The sequence below is a fragment of the Myotis brandtii genome, unplaced genomic scaffold (assembly GCF_000412655.1).
Source record: "Myotis brandtii unplaced genomic scaffold, ASM41265v1 scaffold176, whole genome shotgun sequence".
In the NCBI taxonomy this organism is placed as follows: domain Eukaryota; kingdom Metazoa; phylum Chordata; class Mammalia; order Chiroptera; family Vespertilionidae; genus Myotis; species Myotis brandtii.
In genome coordinates, this window is record NW_005356519.1 from 4,264,196 (window position 1) to 4,285,122 (window position 20,927).

Below are 20,927 nucleotides of genomic sequence, written 5' to 3' on the forward strand. Positions count from 1 at the left end.
CTCAGCAAAGCTATCATTTAGAATTGAAGGTCAGATAAAGAGCTTCCCAGACAAGAAAAAGCTAAAGGAGTTCATCACCACCAAACCAGTATTATATGAAATGTTGAAGGGTATTCTTTAAGAAAAGGAAGAAGAAAAAGGGAAAGATAAAAAATATAAATAACAAAATGGCAACAAATACATATTTATCAACAATTGATCTAAAAATTAAATGAATAAGAAATCTAATGAGCAGGATAAATGAGAATAAAACAGAATCAGAGGCATGGAAATGGAACAGATTGACAATTCTCCGAGGGAAGTGGAGATCGGCAGGGGGCAGTAAGAGATTAAACAAAGCTCTTATATGCCTATATGCATTACCTATGGACACAGACAATAGGGTGGTGAAGGCCTGGTGTGGGGTGGGAACTGGGTGGAGGGGGACTATAGGTGGAAAAAAAGAGACACATCTGTAATAATCTCAACAATAAAGATTAAAAAAATAAGATAACTATACAGATTTTATGTAGATATTTTGCAGGATTATTGGAAAGGATTATTTTCTACCTTGTTTTATTTTACCTTAGTAACCATTGGCCACTGACATATGCAGTCTAGGAACCAAGACCTTTTGAATGGGCATCAAACATCTCACGTATTTGGTGTTATACCTTCACCCATCCTAGTTTATCAAGTCAGTCACTACACCAGTTTAAATTTAGATTGGTAGATACATATTTAGATAATATTAAATGAGATACTTGGGCTGCTTTCTAAAAATACTAAGTTTTGTTTGTTTTGGTGCAGACAAATGCTATATTTTCTACAGCAAATTTTCTTGGCAAGTCACTGTGAACATGATACAGGATCTCTAGCTGTATTTTCAGTTGAAATAAAAATTAATTTTACACTTTGGCACATTATATCTACCTTAATTTACAAGTACAAAATATGAACTCTTTGTTAACATAGAACAGCTGTGGGCAAACTACGGCCCGCGGGCCGGATCCGGCCCGTTTGAAATGAATAAAACTAAAAAAAAAAAAAGACCGTACCCTTTTATGTAATGATGTTTACTTTGAATTTATATTAGTTCACACAAACACTCCATCCATGCTTTTGTTTAAGAACCCATTGTGGCCCTAGAGTCAAAAAGTTTGCCCACCCCTGACATAGAATTAATGAGGCTTATTGGTACATCGACCCAATGGGCCCAAATTCTTCTTAACAAAGAAACTATCATGATAAGGATGGTTTAGAAGACAGTGCAAATTCTGTGCATGAAAATTCTGAGCATTGATAGGGTATGGGCCATATGAATGATTTTTGTCAATAACCTTAAAATTCTAGGCCTTCTGTTAGATATGGAAATTTTATATATTAAAGATATTAAGGAATCTAATCTGCCAGATTTTTTAAAGTTCCTAAAAGAGTTTTGCTAAAATAAATCATCCTTTTATTTATTCAATGTATTTTTTAGTGCCGATGTAGGTGCTGGAAACAGAGTAGAGGGAACCCCTGAACCAGTGGAGCTTAAGTGAATACAGATGACAAGATTCCTACACTTGTTCATGAAATGTCAGAGTGAGCAACATTCTAATACCTAGACAAGGAAAGAAGGCTTCTTAATATTCTCTGAATCACTGTACACTCAATTCAACTTTGATTTTTTTATCAGTTTAAAAAATAATTTATTCCCAACATTATACTAATGTTTTAGTAGCTGCCAAATTTAAATTTTTATTTTATTGAAAAAATTTTGAAATCTACATTTTTGTTTTAGAAATGAAAATATTAACTGACAAAACTATGTAGATGGCTCTTTAGACAATCTCTCCTAGAAGTTCCACTCTGCTTTCTCCCAAATGAAAATGTTGTAATGATTCTTTCTGACTGCATCTTTTAATCAGGAAAACAACCAGCTACTCAGTCATGGTAACTTTTAAAAACATTGTTTGAAAAGAGTATAAAATCTATTGTGCATGCCTTTTTAAAAACATATAGTTTTATTGATTTCAGAGAGGAAGGGAGAGGGAGAGATAGAAACATCAATGATGAGAGAGAATCGTTGATCAACTGCCTCCTGCATGCCTTCTACTGGGGATCGAGTCCACAATCTGGGCATGTGCCCTGACTGGAAATCTAACAGTGAACCCCTGTTCATGGGTTGATGCTCACCACTGAGCCCCAGTGATCAGGCTTAAGTGAATTTTTTATTTGGCAGCTCCTAGTTACCTCCAAAATTAATCTAAAAAAATTGCATATAATTCTCCCCAAATATTTATTCAGATTAGAGTAGATAGTCCTTTAAAGTAATGAAAGTACCACTTTTTCAGACAACATATTAGAGGAGATCAGAAACATGTACTAGATGTGGAAGGTGAACATAGCACAGAAAATGAGCACAGGCAAGTAGGAATGAAAGTATCTGGCTAGGATGAAGGATGTGAAGTGGAAAATGTCAATTGTTGAATACTCAGGAAGGAAAGGAAAGGATACTTGAAAATTTCAGTTTCATGGTTAGTAACTGAAGAAATGGACTTGTAATGTATGAGTGCAATACAGAGAAAGAAATATTTGAAAAAATCATGTTCATATGTGATATGAAAGTTTCATGTAGTGACATGTCATAATTGTAAAGTTATTCCTTTATTCCTTTTTTTGTTTCCATTGGCTTCGCCTCAATGGGAACCATCTGTTGGATTGCTCAGCTGGGTTTCTCTTCCTCAATTTGCTGAGGTCTTTCAATGAATAATAAATTGTATTTACTTATCTGTGAGGTGGATTTGTTCAGCATCCAGAACGCTCTTATGTTGGAACCTCTTTGTCAGGGGCAAACCTCTAAGCAAGGAAGGCCTGGATTATTTGCTCTAGTTGGCTCACTGGGCTGCTTCTCTGAAGGGTGACTGGGCATCTCTCTGCTATCGGGCTTCCCCCAAAACTCCCTAATCCCACAGCTGTTCTCAGCAGCACTTGAGTCAGTGGATTCAGGCAGCCACTTTCCTTCCTCTACACCAGTGGTTCTCAACCTTGGCTGCACATTAGAATCACCTGGGAATCTTTTTAAAATCCTGATTTCTGGGCCTCATCCTCCAGAAATTCTGTTTCTTTGTTACTAATGTTGTGGCCCCACCCCATAACAAAGAAACAGACTTTCCGGAGGATGAGGCCCAGAAATCAGGATTTTAAAAAGATTCCCAGGTGATTCTAATGTGCAGCCAAGGTTGAGAACCACTGCTCTACACAATGAACCTGCACAGCAGGTAGTCCAAATCAATCCTATCCTGCAGAAGGGGTATACTGTAGGACGCCACCAGATCTTCTCAGCAACCATGGGATCCATGGTCCTTTTCTAGGCTCCTTTCAGGTCTTGGATCTCCTCCCTCTCTCACCCTGCATCTCAAAGAGTAAAGAGTAAAGGTAATGAGCACCCTCTTTTTTGGAATCACTTCCAACATTAGGTAATTTAAGACCATTTAGCCTCCCTATCAAGATGCTTGTGTTTATTGAGTCCTTTCATTAAAGACATGGGAAAAGTGGTATCAAGAATTAGCATTCAAAAAGCATCCATCAGACCTTCAAAGCTTTTAGAGAAGGTAGGAGAGGGTGGGGGTAAGGGGGAGAGACCAACCAAAGGACTTGCATGCATGCATATAAGCCTAACCAATGGACACAGACAACAGGGGGGTGAGGGCATGATTGGGGGGGAGTGAGGGGCAATGGGGGGATAAGGACACATATGTAATACCTTAATCAATAAAGAAATTTAAAAAATTAGCATTCAGATCACGATCTTCCCCAACTCCATTTCACACTAATTTTTAAAATTTATTCTGCAAAATCTGATTGGGAGAAGGTAACCAATTAATTGTTGCGACATTAGTTCTGTGCTGTGTGAGGAAGGTTATATTCTGATTTGTTTTCACCCCAATGAGAGAAATTATAGGTTCTCAAGAGGTGGAGATCAGCCAAAAGAGCTTCAGTTTTCCTTTATTTTCTATGAAATTCAGGATCAAGAAAGATCTGGATACCATCTGCAACGCTCCTGTCCTTTGTTTGAAGGGGGATTCCTATTTTGTTTTAAAGTCTATTGTATCACTATACAAGCTCATACTCTTTAGTGATGGGGACAGAAGGCAGGGTTTCTCCTGAACCTGTACAAACATAACAAGAACAAGAACTGAGAAGAAGGCATTTGGGATTCTTTTATTGCTTCTTTCAGTGAAGAAAAATATTATTAATAAATGTAGTGACATTATGTAGATTTCAAATAACATTATGCTTATTTGTTTATACATTTGTGCCAGGTACTGAGGACACAGTAAACAGGAGAGCCCTCATTGAGCTTATATTCTAATGTGGGGAAACAGATAAAACACAAACAAACAAAGAAGTAAGAAACCTCATTTCAGACAGTAATAAAGTATAAATAAAAAGGAACAGAGCAAGATAGTAACTGACTTTTCCTCATTTTCTCTCTATTCTTAAAAATGAGATCAAATATTGTCTGTTGACAAGGAGCCATTTTAAATTGGGAATTTTTAAGGTGTGGTATGATTTTCTCCTATGTGGGTAGTCTATCTTCTGGGTAGTCATGCAAATCTTTAAGAACCCTGCTTAAAAAATAATAATAAAAAAGAAAAGACATAGACTCTTAATCATAAAAGGAAAAGTAAGTATAGGAGGCATGTAGGGATCAAAAAGAGAGAGGTAAAAAAGTTGTTAAAGGAAAAAAGAAAATCAGGCATATTTCCATACATAAAGTTATGAGGCCATGAGAGAAAAGTGTTGGGGAATAGTGATAACCCAATATTCCTAAAGCATCATGTCTGAGGTGGACACGAAAGGGCCTGTGGATGGAACATAGGTCAGGAGCCTGGAGCCTTGTGTTCTCAAAAAAATTAGTACTCACAGGTAGGCATCACCATGGACAGACTTTGAAGGTTCCCTCAGGAATGTGGATGAGGGGTTGGAGTTAAAGGGATGTCATTCAGTTCTTCTACAAATAGTGAATTATTGCAGAAGACTTTTCTAGAAATCCAGACATGAAACAATGCAGGTGGGAATGAGGACAGAATTCAAGTTTTATTGTTAACTAGTTTTATCTCTTTAAACAACTCATTTCTGGCCTCGTTTTCATATCTGATCCAACTAAATAATCCCCAAGGTATCTCTACCAGAGTTTCTCTGCTTTAGATATCAACAGGAGGGCAGGCTACTGGGTTTTTACTTCCCTACAGTAGAATCAAAATACAGTAAAATAGAAACGTGCTGTGTCCTTGTCTTTTTACACAGCAATTTCTTCATAAAGCACATGGTCAACACTTGGCTTTGCAAGCCATCTCATTTAACATATTTATCTGCTACCAAGTCACTGAGATAAACAGAAAGAAATTAAAAATACAGCTTTAAAAATAGTATCATAACCCTCTTGAGGAGAAAGGGGATGTTTTGAAAAGAGATTTATGCTTTGGTTTTTTTGGGACCAGCTTTAATGCTGGTATAGAATATGAATTGTGATTGGAGTTTTAGGACTATAGTGGCAGTAAAGGGCTTTTGTGGTTATTAAACACCTCAATTTTACTCAGGCATTTAGAAAACCACAAAAGCCATTAATTGGCTGTTTTCTGCACCATTACGGATATTGCTTCCAAAGCATCAGTAAGTACAGAGCAGATCTATGGTTCTCTTTCCTCTATCACCCTCCAGATAATTTATAGATTAAAAATACATACCCAGATATTGCTTTTACAATGAACAAAAAAACATTCTGCCAGGAGGTCTGATTTCTATAGGTTTCTAATCTCACTTAATTCTAAACTTAATTCACTTGATGCTTACTTTGCAAGTAGCCATTTTGAGGCACAGAACTCAGTTTGAGTAATGCCCTTGTTCTGAAAAGCTAAAAAGATATTTGTAGCCCTGCCTGGCTAGGTGGCTCAGCTGGTTGGAGCATCGCCCCATATACCAAAAGGTTGTGGGTTCAATTCCCGGTCAGGGTACATACCTAGGTTGCTGTTTCTAGCAACTGGTGGGAGCATGTATGGGAGGCAACCAATCAATATGTGTCACTCACATTGATGTTTCTCTCTCCCCTCCCTTTCCTCTCTCTCTAAAATCAATAATAATAATAAATATATCCTCAGGTAAGGATTAAAAAAAGATATTTGTAAAATATTGTTGGCTTAAAGACCTATATTGTTCTAAGTTATTGAATGATAGTTATACAGGCGATGGATGATGTGCATGTGAAGGTTGAGAATCCAACTCTTACCAAATTACTCTTGCTATTTCTCTAAATTTTTTGCAACACAACTAGAGCTTTGGGTTTCCATCTAAGTTTTCTAGATGCATAAACTTCTGTTTTTTACTCTATTTAGAATATAATTATAGTATATTTAGAATATAATTATGGAATATAATATAAACCAATATTAGATGAATTGTCAAGTCCTGCTTAACTAAGCATTGCAGATAAATGTTCATATTAATTACTAATAACTATCAATGCAATACTGATCTGAAAACTAAAAATTATTCTTAAAAATAATGGAGGATAAATATAAAAAATCAATCATGATTTCAAGAGAATATGAACATAAGCCACAGACTGGCATATCTGATAAAGGACTGTTATCTGAAATATCCAATGAAAATTTTAAACTCAACAATAAGGAAATGAACAACTCAATTTAAAAAAATAGACAAAAGATCTGAACAGATACTTCACCAAAAAGTATATAGAGATTGCAAATAAGCATATTGGAAGGTGCTCAACATCATATGCCATTAGTCAACTGTAAATTAAAACAAGAGTTACACCTACACACCTAATGGAATGACAAAAATTGAAAACAATGACAACACTAGATGATGGTAAGGATGTAAAGCAACAGGAACGCTCATCCTTTGCTGGTGGGAATGCAAAATGGCACAGCCACTCTGGAAGGTAGTCTGGTGGTTTCCTTCAAAACAAAATATACTCTTACCATACAAGCCAGACATTGTGCTCCTTGGTAATTACGCAACGGAGCTGAAAGTTTATGTCCACACAAAAACCTTTACATGAATGTTTATAGCAGCTTTACTTCTAGTTACCAAAACTTGAAGGCAATCAAGAGGTCCTTCAGTGTGTGAATATATATTAAAAAAAAAACAAAAAAAAAAAACCTGTGTTACATCCAGGCACTAAAAGTAAATGAGCTTTCAAGCCATGAAAAGACATGGAGGAACCTTTAGTACATTTGAAAGTAGCCAAACTGAAAAGGCTACCTATTATTTGATTCCAACTGTATGACAGTCTGCAAAAGTCAACACTATGAACAAAGTAAAAGGATCAATGGTTGCTGAGGGTTAAGGTAGAAGGATGTATGGAACACAGACAATTTCAGGGCAGTGAAATTAATCTGTATAATACAATAATGGTGGATACATGTATTAGTCCATTCAGGATGCAATGACAGAATATCATAGATTGAGTGGCTTATGAACAACAGACATTTATTTCTCCCAATTCTGGATGTTAGGAAGTCCAAGATCAAGGAGGTGGCAGATTTAGTGTTTGGCAAGAACATACTTCCTAGTTCATGAATGGACTTCTTTTCCTCTGTGTCTTCACATGGCAAAAGGGTTAAAGGATCTCCCTGAGGTCTCTTTCCTAAGGACACTAACCCATGTAAGATGGCTCCAACTTCATGAAATAATCACCCCCAAAGCCCCACCTGCTAGTACCATCGCCTTGAGGATTAGGATTTCAACATATGAATTTTAGGGGGACATCAACATTCAGTCTAGAGAAACACATATCATAATACATGTGTCAAAACCCATAGAAGATACAATACCAAAAGTGAACCCTAATGTAAGCGATGGACTTTGGGTGATAATGATGTGTCTGTGTAGGTTCATCAATTGTAAAAATGTACCACTCTGATGGAGAATGTTGATAATGGGAGAAGCTATGCATATGTGAGGGCAGGGATATATGGGAAATCTCTTTACCTTCCTTTAAATTTGGTTTTGAACCTAAAACTTCCCTAAACAATAAAGTGTATTTAAAAGCTCAGTTAGGATACGATTTTGATGTGTGATGCCATGAAATAAAGAGCATTTTTACCAAGTTTAAACGATCTCTGCAAGCTTAAAAAAATCATGGTGGTAGAAAAGCACTTTGCCTCTAATCAGAGGAAGAAGGCTGGCTGCTCAACTCCCCTGCATACACACTTCAGATCTGCACAGAGCCCTATGTGCATCATGAATTCATCTTTATGGCAACTCAGTGAATGATGAAGGGTTGGAGGATTATTACCCTCATTTACAGACTCAGAGGTTAAATGATGAATGTGAGGCAAATCACAAGCAGGGATTTAGTGGTAGAAAACATTTTAAATGCCTTACATTTCTCATCTTGTCTCAGTTAAATTATTCCTATTTTATTTTCCTCTTGTTCTAAGACCTTGTCAGCCTAATGCTACTCTGAAAGTAAGCATGCTGGAATCAAAAGAGCATAGGTCCTGAATCAGAGCTCCAAGTCCCTTGCTCTACACACATTATAATGGGCTGTATGGGGGCTATGCTTCCCAATCATTGTGTTCTTTTGGGAAACAGAAAAGGAAATGAAAGAATACCACATTGTTGCTGAACTGGTATTACTGCTGTTGTTGTTATTGATGGTGTTGTTGATGGTGTAAGTGCATGTTTGACATGTGTGTAAAATGTGTGCATGTTAGTTTTCTGAGTCATGAATTAGCCCAGGGAAAGAAGCAAGTGATACAAATAAGTGTAGAAACTGGATAGGCTGCTTTTTAGGCCTGGGGACAGGAATTCTGACCTCTAGTTTAGATTCTGTCTGTCTGACGTTACAAGTCACCTTTCTTCCCTTTACTATTTCCTTATCCCTAAAAAAATAAAGAAGTAAATAAAGTAAATTAATAAAACCCGACTCCATGTCCAAAGATTTGAAGACAACTCAAACTATACTGTGAGACTCTAGGTACTATTAGTTTAACATATGTACATTGACATGCATGTGTGTTTGCATAAGATTAGAAAAAAAATGAAAACCGAGGGCAAGGACAAGGTAGGTGGAAAAGCAAAACACACAACAGCCTGAGGTTTATACGAAATATGTGACTGTGAAAAAATTTCAACAAATACAAAAGACATGTAAAGGAGTCAGGAAAGAATTACCAAGAGCAACAGAGATTCATGGCACAGAGGAAGGTTGAGTAGCTCACATTATAAGAAAAGGGGAATAAATGACAGCATAGTCATTTGTTGACATGTTGGAAATCAACTGTCCAAAGTTTGAGGAGATCTAAACTCACACTGTGATTAGATGAAATTGTTACATCAAAATAATTCATGTAAACCAGCTAGCTCATAAGACTATTTTTAAGCTCTTACATATTGGCTCTTTTTTTGGCATAACTTTTATTTGTAGAAACATGGCTACAACATGGTCTTTCAGTTAGTATCTCCCTTCCAGAATGTACAATATTGACCACTTTCTTCATTTTGAATTATTTCTGGCCATGTTCACTGTGACTTCAAACTGAAAATGAATAACCACCGAACCATCACACCTTTCCACATTTTGAAAACCATTGACCTACTTAAGAAGTAAGAAGACCTGCCCTCTCTCTGTGGGAACTAAAAGCCTGGCATTCTCCATGTGGGGGCCTATCACTCGGTCCTTCAGAGGGACATGGGCATGAAATATCACAGTGCCTTTCATTCCCTTTTATAATTCAAAGAGCGGTATGAGAAAATCTATTTTTATGTGTTTTGAGTTGAAACAAAAATCAATTTCTACTTAAAAAGATAATATAGGACCCCAAGAGCTTTAAAAGGATAAAAACATGGTTGCAGCATTACTGTACAATGGTAGCATGATAAAAAAAAAATTGGTGCTACAACAATTTTCAGAAGAGTTAAGCTTAAAACTGTGAGCAAAATATTCAGTGTATTAATGTGTGATATTAATGTATAACTGTAATAGACTCTGGAGAGAGGATATCATGTAGCAATTATGAATGTGAAAGTGTGGTCCAATTGCCTGAGTCAGATTCAGACACTGGCATTTATTTGTGTGGCTTAAAATAGAACACTAGGCCTTTGGGATCTAAATTTTCTTACCTATAAAATGGGATTAATAATAGTAATAAACAAAATAGTAGAATTTGGGGGAGGATTAATAAACAAACATATGTGAGTTGCTAAGATAGTGTCTAGCACATACTGAGCACAAGAGAAATGTTAGCCATTATTTTCCCCATGCAGATTTCAGGATTCCCTCCTCTGATACACCACCTATTTGAAATTATAAGGCAGGTCTGTTGTATCCACTTTACTTTAGTACTTTGAAGAATTTTAGCTAAAACGGTAATCCTGAAGTGTTACCTGTACGTGAATACACTTTACCCCATACTTTTCTAAAGTGGCAAATGATAAAATATGAGAAATTTGTTTTTGGCTATTCATCCTTGAAAGGTTAAGGCCTTGGGTGAGAATGTGTTACAGGCAAATCCTGATTGATGAATTCAGGAAGATTCATAGCCATGAATCAGATAAGGGCTGCTTCTTTGTACAGTACATTTACCCAACAGTCAGGTCTGAAGCTATTCTTGACTGAGTATATAGAAAGGATACCATCCTAAAAGAGTCTGAAGCCAGCGCATATTTAGACTTAGTGATCATAATATCATTGGTACAAAGTGAAGGTCTATGGAAAATCAATGAAACAAAAGTACTCAGTTTTAAAAGAAGGTTTTATAGAAATGCAGTGGAGTATACAATGAAATACCTATGATGAAATAGAAGCTTTGTGTAAATCACTTCATAAAAGCAAACAAACATTAATAAAATGTCACCAAAAGCCAGAATACTTATGGGGAGGAGGCATTACCCATTTCAAAATCAGAATTTTTTTAAATAAAAATGAAAACCAAAAAGGCAAAGAGAAGTTGAAAAGAAAAGAAACACTCAAGACAAATGTTTTAAATTCAATTCATTTAGGAGAGATGTATAAACAAGAAAAATGTAAAGTATCAGTTCATTAGGTCAAATCAGTAGTCTTATTTTTAGTTGTATGGTAATATCCTTCGGTAATGAGCAACACAGGTTAAAGCTACAGGATATGTTAAAATATTTTTAAATACTCCTATTATTTTAATAAAAAGTGTTAAATAGTTCCTATCAGCAATTGTTTTTTATTTTATTCAAATGCTAACTTCACTTGCAATTCCAGATAAACAATAAAGTCTATTAAATTTTCAAGTTTCATATTGGAGTGGCCTTCTTTACTGATTTTCTGTCAATATGTATGTGGATACACATGTATTAGCAAATTTCATTGCAAACTGGTTGCCAACATTCCTGAGATTTTTAAATCATTATTAAGTTTTATTTTTAATTTTGAGGTGATACTTGCTTAGTGTAACAAGTAATGTGATGCAAAGATAAATGATAGAAAAAATTAAGAATCTTGCCATGACACCTCTCCAAAATACTTTTTGTAGGTTAACACTATCAGATGATGTTTATCCTCTCACTTTTTCATTATATTTTATTTTTTTAAAAATGATCATATTATTCATGTTGCTTGGCAAGTTTCTCTTGTAACTCAACAATATACCATGGCCATTCCTTGTGAAGGTCAATGAGACAGAACTCACTCTCTTTAGTAGCTAATTAGTTTCCACCGCATATGTGTAATTTACCAATACAAGTGACCATTCTTCCATTCATGGGTGTTGTGATATGATTATCATTCTATTATATGGTTTCTTTTAATCCTGAGGTTAGATTACCTGAAAAGGAATTATTGTATCAAATGATGTGTGTGTTTTTTTTAAAATGTAATATACTTTGTCAGACTTTCCAAAATGGTTTGAATTATTCACACTATTATCAACAGTATATTAAAGTGCTTATTTCCCACTAACTTGCTAACAAAGAAAGTCATAATTTTTTGTATTTTCCATTTACATTGTACCTTGTGATGAATACCTTTTCTATTAGCCATTTGGATCTCTGTATTTCTGAAAAGCCTTTTCATTTTCCTACAGGATTATTTGTAATTTTTAAGAAACTATTTGTAGGGACTTCTGTTTCAAACCAAGATGGAACTAATGGGAATAGATGTGTTCCTCCTATCTGGAAAAAAATGTTGAAAATATAATAATAATAATTTAAAAAACTCCAATAGTTTCAAAATGCTGGACTTCAGGCAACTAAGGAGCATGTTATCCCTGACTGGTAGAAACAAATGAGGTAAAGTCTATGAAGCCAAGACACAGAGAGGAATAATCCAGACAGAGCCCAGAAAACTTCCTGTGGTGTAGAGAGATTGGTGAGAGTCCAGGGGCACTAAGGTTGCTAGAGCTCCCAGGAAAGAGTAATGAAGAACTGTGAATACAGAAAACTCTAAGGATCTAAAGATGATCCATTTTGAGAATTCAATAGAGTCCTATTCAGCACCTGTGTGAATGGAAACTACCTGGGTCCAAGAATAAATCAACAGAAGAGGCTACAGGGATCAGTACACATTATTCATACGGAATCAGGAGTGGAGGCCAACCAACTGCATTAGAAAACTTAATTCATGCATTATTGGGAAGGGTATTCAAAGGATCTGGTGTCAGTGATGAGAAATAACTAGCCCTAGATTAAAAAACTCTCTGATCTTGCCTAATAAAATTTAAAAAACAAGATATGACAGAATCAAATGGTATTCAAGTAAGTTAACAGCATTCTAGAATAAGGTTAATGAATATTTACAGTAATAAAAATATCAGCACTTTATAAGGTAAAATTTACAATGTTTAGTAATCAATCTGAAATTACGAGGTAAGCAAAGAAAAGTAAAATATGATAAAATATTAGAAAGAAAAAATAAATGAATTGAAACTGATCCAGAATGGATACAGATGTTAGAATTAACTGCCAAAGATATTAAAATAGTGTTTACATACTGTATTCCATTTAATGAGATACTTAAGTAAACATGGGGGAAAGACCTAAATTGAATTTCTAAAAATGAAAATTGCAATGTATGAGATATAAAAATACACCAAATATGATCATGATAAATTAAAGACTACAGGAAAAAAAAAGATGGATAAACTTGAAGACAAAGCAATAAAAACTATCCAAAATGCACACCAAATGTAAATAAGAATTAAAAATTAATGAAAAAGGAGAAGACATGAATTACTAATATCTGTAACAAGAGAGGTAATTTCATTAGAGATTTTATAGGTGTTAAAAGTAAAATAAGGAACTATTATGAACTACTTTACACCAAAAAGTTAAACAACTTAAATAAAGTAAGCAAAGTCTTTGAAAGACAAAAGTTGCCAAAGTTCACTTAAGATGATATAGATAATAGATAGCACACATAGCATTTTTTTCTATTAAAAATATTGTATTTATAGTTAAAAATCTTCTCAAAAAGGAAAATCCAAACTTGAATGTCTTCATTTATGAAATTTACAAACCTTTTACAAAAGAAATACTAATTATCCACAAACTCAGAAATTTAAAGGTTATAGGATAGTCGTCTAACAAATAAAATAACATCTCAGCAACACAGAAATAGGAGCAAATTTGCTTAACTGACAAAAAGTCCTATGAAAAACCTACAACTAATATCATATTAGTGATGAAAGTCTGAATTATAGTTTCCCTACAATCAGGAAAAAAGCAAGTCAGCTCACACCACCTCTATTCAATGCTATACTGGAGGTTCTGGCTAATGGAATAGGGCAAATAAAAGATAAAAGGCATGCAGAATGGAATGAAAGAAATTAAACTGCCTCTGTTCACAGATGACAATTCATCTACATAAGGAAGCTAATAGAATTTACTAAAAAGTTACTAGAAGCCATAAGTGAATGAATTCAGCAACACTGTAAGATATAAAATATACACAGAAAAATAAATTTTGTTTTTATGTACTAGCAACAAATAATTTGAAATTGAAAATACAAAAACATATATTTTCCAATAGCATGGATAATATGAAATAGCTATAATCTTGCAAAAGATGTGAAAAAACTGTACATCTCATTTATAGAATTTTGCTGAGGTAAATTAAAGAAAACCTAAACAGGAAATATGTCCTGTCATGTGTTGGGAAGTAGTCAATTCTCCTCAAATTATTTTATTTATTTAATGCAATCTAATCTATAGCATCATCTTGGGGACAGTAAGTGGTTCATTGTGATATCTGAGAGGAAGGGACTTTTACAAAGGGCCATAACAAAATTTTTTGGGGTGGAGACATTCATCATTTTGTTTAGTGATTGTTTAGCAGATGCATACATATGCCAAAACATCAAATTGTCCACTTTAGACAGGTGCAATTTTCAAAGTTAATTATGCTACAATAAATCTGATTTTAAAATTTTAGACACTCCTTATCCTTAAACTGTAATGAGCATTATACTTTTTAAAAAATATATTTTATTGATTTTTTTTTACAGAGAGAAAGATAGAGGGTTAGAGAGTTAGAAACATCGATGAAAGAGAAACATCAATCAGCTGCCTCCTGCACACCCCCTACTGGTGATGTGCCCGCAACCAAGGTACATGCCCTTGACTGGAATCGAACCTGGGACCCTTGAGTCCGAAGGCTGAAGCTCTATCCACTGAGCCAAACTGTTTAGGGCACATTATAACTTTTGAAGTCTAACATTGCCTAACATTGGTCTTCAGATTTTATTTATATCTTTAATATATTTATTTTTATCATTATAATGATAAATGCCTAGTCATATAAAACCTTTTATTTATATAACCTGGGGTTCTTTAATTGCATTGGCAAAAAAATAAGATTATGTGACTATTCTCTCATATTTTATTTAATATTGTTTAGATTTTATTCAATTTAGAGTTTATTAGTTTATTAATTTATTAATTCTATGGAGCTAGAGATATGTTAATTACTATACATTTGATTATTATTGCTAGTGATTATACAGAAATACATGATAACTTAAAACTTGGAACATACTTAAGCTTAATTATCCTTGCATTTGCTTTTTTATTTATCGATTAAGTCATTTGCTTAATATTTATTGAGAACCTATAATGTATCAGCACAGGAGATGCAGGAGTGAACTGATTTAACAAAAATCCTTGCCTGAAGTGAGCTGAAAAGTTAGTAGTAGGAGAGTAATAGACAACAAATAAAGAAGTAAATATGTTTTGATGTGTTATATTGAATATTAAAAGTGCTATATAAATAATACATGAGATATGGCCTGTAATAGATAATACAACATAGAAAATAAAAAAATGCCAATGTGGAATCAATTTCAATTTTTAAATAGGGTCAAATCAGGAAGTCCTGATGAGGTGAGTGTGCTGGAGTAGCCTTTGGCTTTTACTCCATCTCAACTAGGGAGCACAGGAAAGTTTTAAATAGAGCAGTACACTGATATGAGTATATTTTTAAAAGGATCACTTGGTCTGCTGTGCTGACAATAGGCTGTGGGCAGAATGAGGGCTTATGGCGGAAGTGGGCAGAGCACTACTGATGCAATAACCTTTCTATTGCAGCCTAGCACCCAGACAAACCAGGCCCATGGAAATAAAGCCAGACCAGGTGGGAGGGACTCTTTCTAGGTATCCAATGACCACTCATAGTGTTTCCATCTAATTGCAATTAGACCACTCTCCTAGCGCCATACTGGTAATTATGCAGGGTGGTCAGATATTAATGGGATGGATTAATTGAACCAAGGGCATAATATGGGCTTGAGTTTAAAACTATAAATGAACATCTTTTTTTTTTATAATGTGGTGCCTCTATACAACATGTAAACTTGTAATTGAATTGGTTGACATTAGTACTTGAAAAAGTAGCTTGCTAGAAGAATGATCACTAAGATTTCTAACAAAAGTGGATATTCTATTTCACAAGTATGTGTTATGTGTAGTGGTGTGCAAAGTATTTTAAATCACTACTTAATAGTGGTATTATCCAGTTGACATTGATTATTTGTGCAATGCACACTTTCTGAAAAGGCAAGATTCAAAATGCATACCATAGAAGTGTTAAGGAATAATAATTCCCTATTTTATAAAAATATATTGACTGCAAATTATGTGCCAGTAATGAAGAGATCTCTTATAGTTACAAAGATAAATGTTATCTTTTCTTTAAGAAAGTATTAGTTATTTTGAGTAATAAAATTTCTAACAAAGAAAAGCACATTAGTATCACTTGGGACCTTTATTGAGCACATACTCTGTGCCAGGCATCTTGTTTTGCATGTATTATATCTCCAAACTTCATATACCTATAAAGTAGGTGATAATATTATTGCCATTTTAAAAATGAGAAACATGCAACTTAAATGGTGTGTCTATAATTACACATGGGTTACAAGTAATTGTAAAAACAATGATTTCTATGAAAATAACTGTAAATAATATTTTGGTGTTATAGTAAAGTACTGTTTGGTTTATAGAGTGAGGTTCCATGTATATAGCAAAGGAAGGAAGGAACCCATGGGTTGGGTTCTGAGTGATAGAAAAGAAGCAAGAAGCATGACAGGAGGAACCATGTGCAAAGGAACGGTTTGTTAATATTTTTAAAGAACTTTGGGAAAAGTACTAATTATTGCTGGATGGTGGTGTGGAAGTGGGCGAGTGTAGGCGGAGGAGGGGATGGGCTTGGTAGTTTGTAAGCAGAGTGGGGAAGCACCATTCTTAGGAGCATGAAAGTGATATTGTGGGTGAGGGAGTTTTAAGTAGAGTTAAGTGCTTTAGAAAGACAATGGATTGAAAAAGTGTAGAGATCTCTCCTGAAGAGGTGGCAACTGTATGACATGCTGGGAGATGGACAGCAAGCAAGCGTGTACAAATTTGAAAATACTGAACCAGGGAAGAGGGGTGCTACCAGAGGAGTGCTCAAGTGCAATCACTACACTCAAAAGGCTGCCACAAACTCAAGTGTCCTTGAGGCGTCTTATGAGGCAGCAGGGACTTGGGATTATTGGCCATGGAAATTCTCGATATCAGGTAGGATGGGCACTGAGTCTATGGGTTTAAAACTCAGGAGTGAATCTGAAGCAAGATTTTTTGGTGTTTTCAGCAAGCAGCTGGGAGTCAGAGCTAAGAAAGTAAAGGATGTTGTCCTGAAGAAAAAAAATAAAAACTTGGAGAGAAATACAAATGAGGCACAAACTAACCACAATTTTCCTGGATTATTAACTTTTTTTAAGAAAAGTGACCTCTTTTGTGTGTATAAATGAAAACAGTGGGGGAGAGGAAACTAAGATGGTGGTATAGGCAAATGCCTGTATTCGCCGCCTCCCACAACCACATCAAAATTACAACTAAAATAAAGAACAACCATCATCCAGAACCACCAGAAAGCTGGCTGAATGGAAGTCCTACAACTAGATAACTAAAGAAGAAAGCATACTGAGACTGGTAGGGGGTGCAGAGGTGCTGAACAAGCTGGTCTGGCTCCCACTTGTGCCATTTTTTTAATTGGGAGGGAGATCATCTCTGTGGAGGCTGCCCAGAGGAGCAAAGGGTCCCAATCCCACACCAGATGCCCAGCCCAGGGTCCCAGAGCTGGGAAAAGAATCCCTACAGGCAGTAAGAACTACAGGCTGTAAAACCAGTGCGGATTGGGGCTGAGTGACACACAGGCTGCTGGAGACCCAACTGCTCCTCTTATAAGGCCGATTGAACTTACAAGCTCCTGCTTCCTTTGAGCTCGAGTGCCTGGTGAGGCTCTGGAGAACCCAGACACATACAAGGAGAAACTGGACTGTCTGGCATCAGGGCAGGAACTCAGCGGTGGCTTTCTTCCAGACAGAGGTGCTTACAGTGGTCATTGTTACTATGCTGGGACCTGTCCGGTCGCAGGGCTGACTGGCAGCCATTTCTGTTTGCTCCACCCTGGTGATTCCCTGAGATCCCGCCCCACCCAATTTACAACCCCACCCAAGCTGCGGGCAGCAGCTTTTTCATATGAATGGCCTGTCCTTTCTCAGGCTAAAAACCTATCAAGGGTGGCTTTCTCCCAGACCGAGGTGCTCACAGCAGTTAATGTTCCCGTACAGGCACCTTCCGGGTCCCAGAACTGACTAGCAGCCAATCCTCCCAGGTGATTCCCTAAGACCCCTTCTCATCCAATTTATAACCCCACCCAAGCTGCCTGCAGCATCTTTTGCATATGAATAACCTGTGCTTGAAAATCTCAAACAAGCTGCAGCTGGGGCAGAGTGCTCCAAACCTATCAATAAAAGGCCCAAGATCCTGCATCTGCACCAGCCTGCCTTGCTTCAGAGCTGGGCCTCTTCAGGGCACTTCCAAACCCAACACTAAGAGGAGGAATCTGCAAATCTCTTTGTAGCTCCTGCTGGGTGGCCCCAAGCAGTGGCCAACTTTGCACCTCCTGGAGACCCAAGAGCGAGTGGTCAGTGTCAGAACATACCAGACTACAACTCTACACATCCATAAGCGACTCTTAAGGGGCAGACTCAGCACCAAAGCCCTACTGAAGCAAGTCCTGCTCCAATAAGGGTGTCTCATGCACAGCAGCTCTACTACATTAGTTGCAGCTGGTCCCCACAGCCAATTGGCCTGGAGTTCAATTCCTCCCAGTGACACCAACAGCAGTCAAGGCTCAACTATAACAAGACTGTGCTCACAGCTCACAAAGGGGTACACCTAGAGCTCCCAGCTCAAGTGACTGGGGAGACTGAGCCAGTGGGCCTTAGAGAATTCCTATTGCACAAGGCCACTCTACCAACTCAAGGAGACATAGCAGCTATCCAATACATAGAAACAAACACAGGGAAGCAGCCAAAATGTGGAGACTAAGAAACATATCACAAATGAAAGAAATGGAAGAAAACAAACTACTGAATATAGAGTTCAAAACCATGGTTATAAGGTTACTCAAGAATCTGCTAGAAACCTCCAAAAAAATGGAAAGGGACCAGTCAAAAATTAAGCATACACTGACTGAAATAAAGAATAATATACAGGGATTCAACAGTAGAGTAGAGGATTCTGAGAATCAAATCAATGATTTGAAATACGAGGAAGCAAAAAAAACACACCACCTAACCAGAAGAGAAAAAAATAATGCAAAAATATGAAGATAGTGTAAGGAGCCTTTGGGATAACTTCAACTATACCAACATCCAAATTATGGGGTGCCAGAAGAAGAGAGAGAGAGCAAGATATTGAAAACCTAGTTAAAGAAATAATAACAGAAAACTTCCCCTATGTGGTGAAAGAAATAGACTTAGAAGTCCAGGAAGCACAGAGAACCCCAAACAAAAGGACCACACCAAGATACATCATAATTAAAATGCCAAGGGCTAAAGACAAAGAAAGAATCTTAAAAGCAGCAAGTAAAAGCAGTTAGTTACCTAAAAGGGAATGCCCAAATGACTGTCAGCTGATTTCTCAACAGAAACTGCAGGCCAGAAGGGAGTGGCAAGAAATATTCAAAGTGATGAATAGCAAGGACCCACAACCAAGATTACTCTATTCAGCAAAGCTATAATTTAGAATTGAAGGTCAGATAAAGAGCTTCACAGACAAGAAAACGCTAAAGGAGTTCATCACCACCAAACCAGTATTATATGAAATGTTGAAGGGTATTCTTTAAGAAGAGGAGGAAGAAAAAGAAAAAAGTTTAAAAAAAAATGAACAACAAAATGGCAACAAATACATATCTATCACCAATTGAATCAAAAATTAAATGAATACGAAATCTAATGAACAAAATAAACTGGTGAATTAAAATAGAATCCGAGGCATGGAAATGGAACAGACTGAAGATTCTCAGAGGGAAGAGGGGACATGGGGGGGAGGGGGGGCAGTAAGAGATTAAACAAAGCTCTTATATGCCTGTATGCATTACCCATGGACACAGACAATAGGGTGGCAAAGGCCTTGGGTGGGCAGGAACCGGGTGGAGGGAGGCAATGGGGGCCAAAAAAAGAAGGACATCTGTAATAATCTCAACAATAAAGATTAAAAAATTAAAAAATTAAGAAAAAAAACAGTGGGAAAAGTTTTCAAACAAGAAAACAGTGGGGAAAGTTTTCAAACAAGTCTCTGGCTTTCTGGTTGTTTTTCCTAATTTTATTGTATTTTATTATACATTTTTCCCATTACCATTTATCCCCTCTATGCTCTCCTCCACTTCCATCCCCCCTCCACTCTATCCCCTTTCCCCCACAATCACCACATATTTCTTGTTGACACATATAGCTGAGGAGAAACTGCCACAAATTTGGAATAGGACATACTTTAGATCACTGGCTTTGTCTATGAAGAGCTGGGTGAACAGGAAAATGTGCTAACATTTTCACAAATAGCAACAAAAACAACAATAACAAAAATAATAAAAACATAGTTTAACTTATAGAGTTGTTCAGGTGAGTAATAAAAAATATAAAGCACCTAAATAGGTTTGTAGACTTATTTTACAATAAAATAACTACTTTAGGTAACTGAGGGGGTGATTGTTATCAGCAAGTCACCCTTTTGCCCTTAAAATCATAAATATCTCAATTATAAGCTACCCTACAAAACACAAAAAATGTCATGTCAATGTTACACCATAAAATTTGATAAGAACTCTTCACGTGGTATTAAGACATCAAGAGAGTGGTGTTTATTACTCGGAAAATAGGAAATATCTCCTTCTAATAAGTCTCTATATCAGTGATGGTGAACCTTTTGAGCTCGGCGTGTCAGCATTTTGAAAAACCCTAACTTAACTCTGGTGTCGTGTCACATATAGAAATTTTTTGATATTTGCAACCATAGTAAAACAAAGACTTATATTTTTGATATTTATTTTATATATTTAAATGCCATTTAACAAAGAAAAATCAACCAAAAAAATGAGTTCACGTGTCACCTCTGACACGCGTGTCATAGGTTCACCATCACTG

General features: G+C 36.1%; 1 protein-coding gene across 10 annotated transcripts in view; it reads right to left on the bottom strand.

Moving 5' to 3' along the window:
* The window catches only part of KHDRBS2 (KH domain containing, RNA binding, signal transduction associated 2), a 561,259-nt gene that overhangs the window by 245,788 nt on the left and 294,544 nt on the right, over nucleotides 1-20,927 (bottom strand). The gene's annotated exons all lie outside the window — the stretch shown is intronic.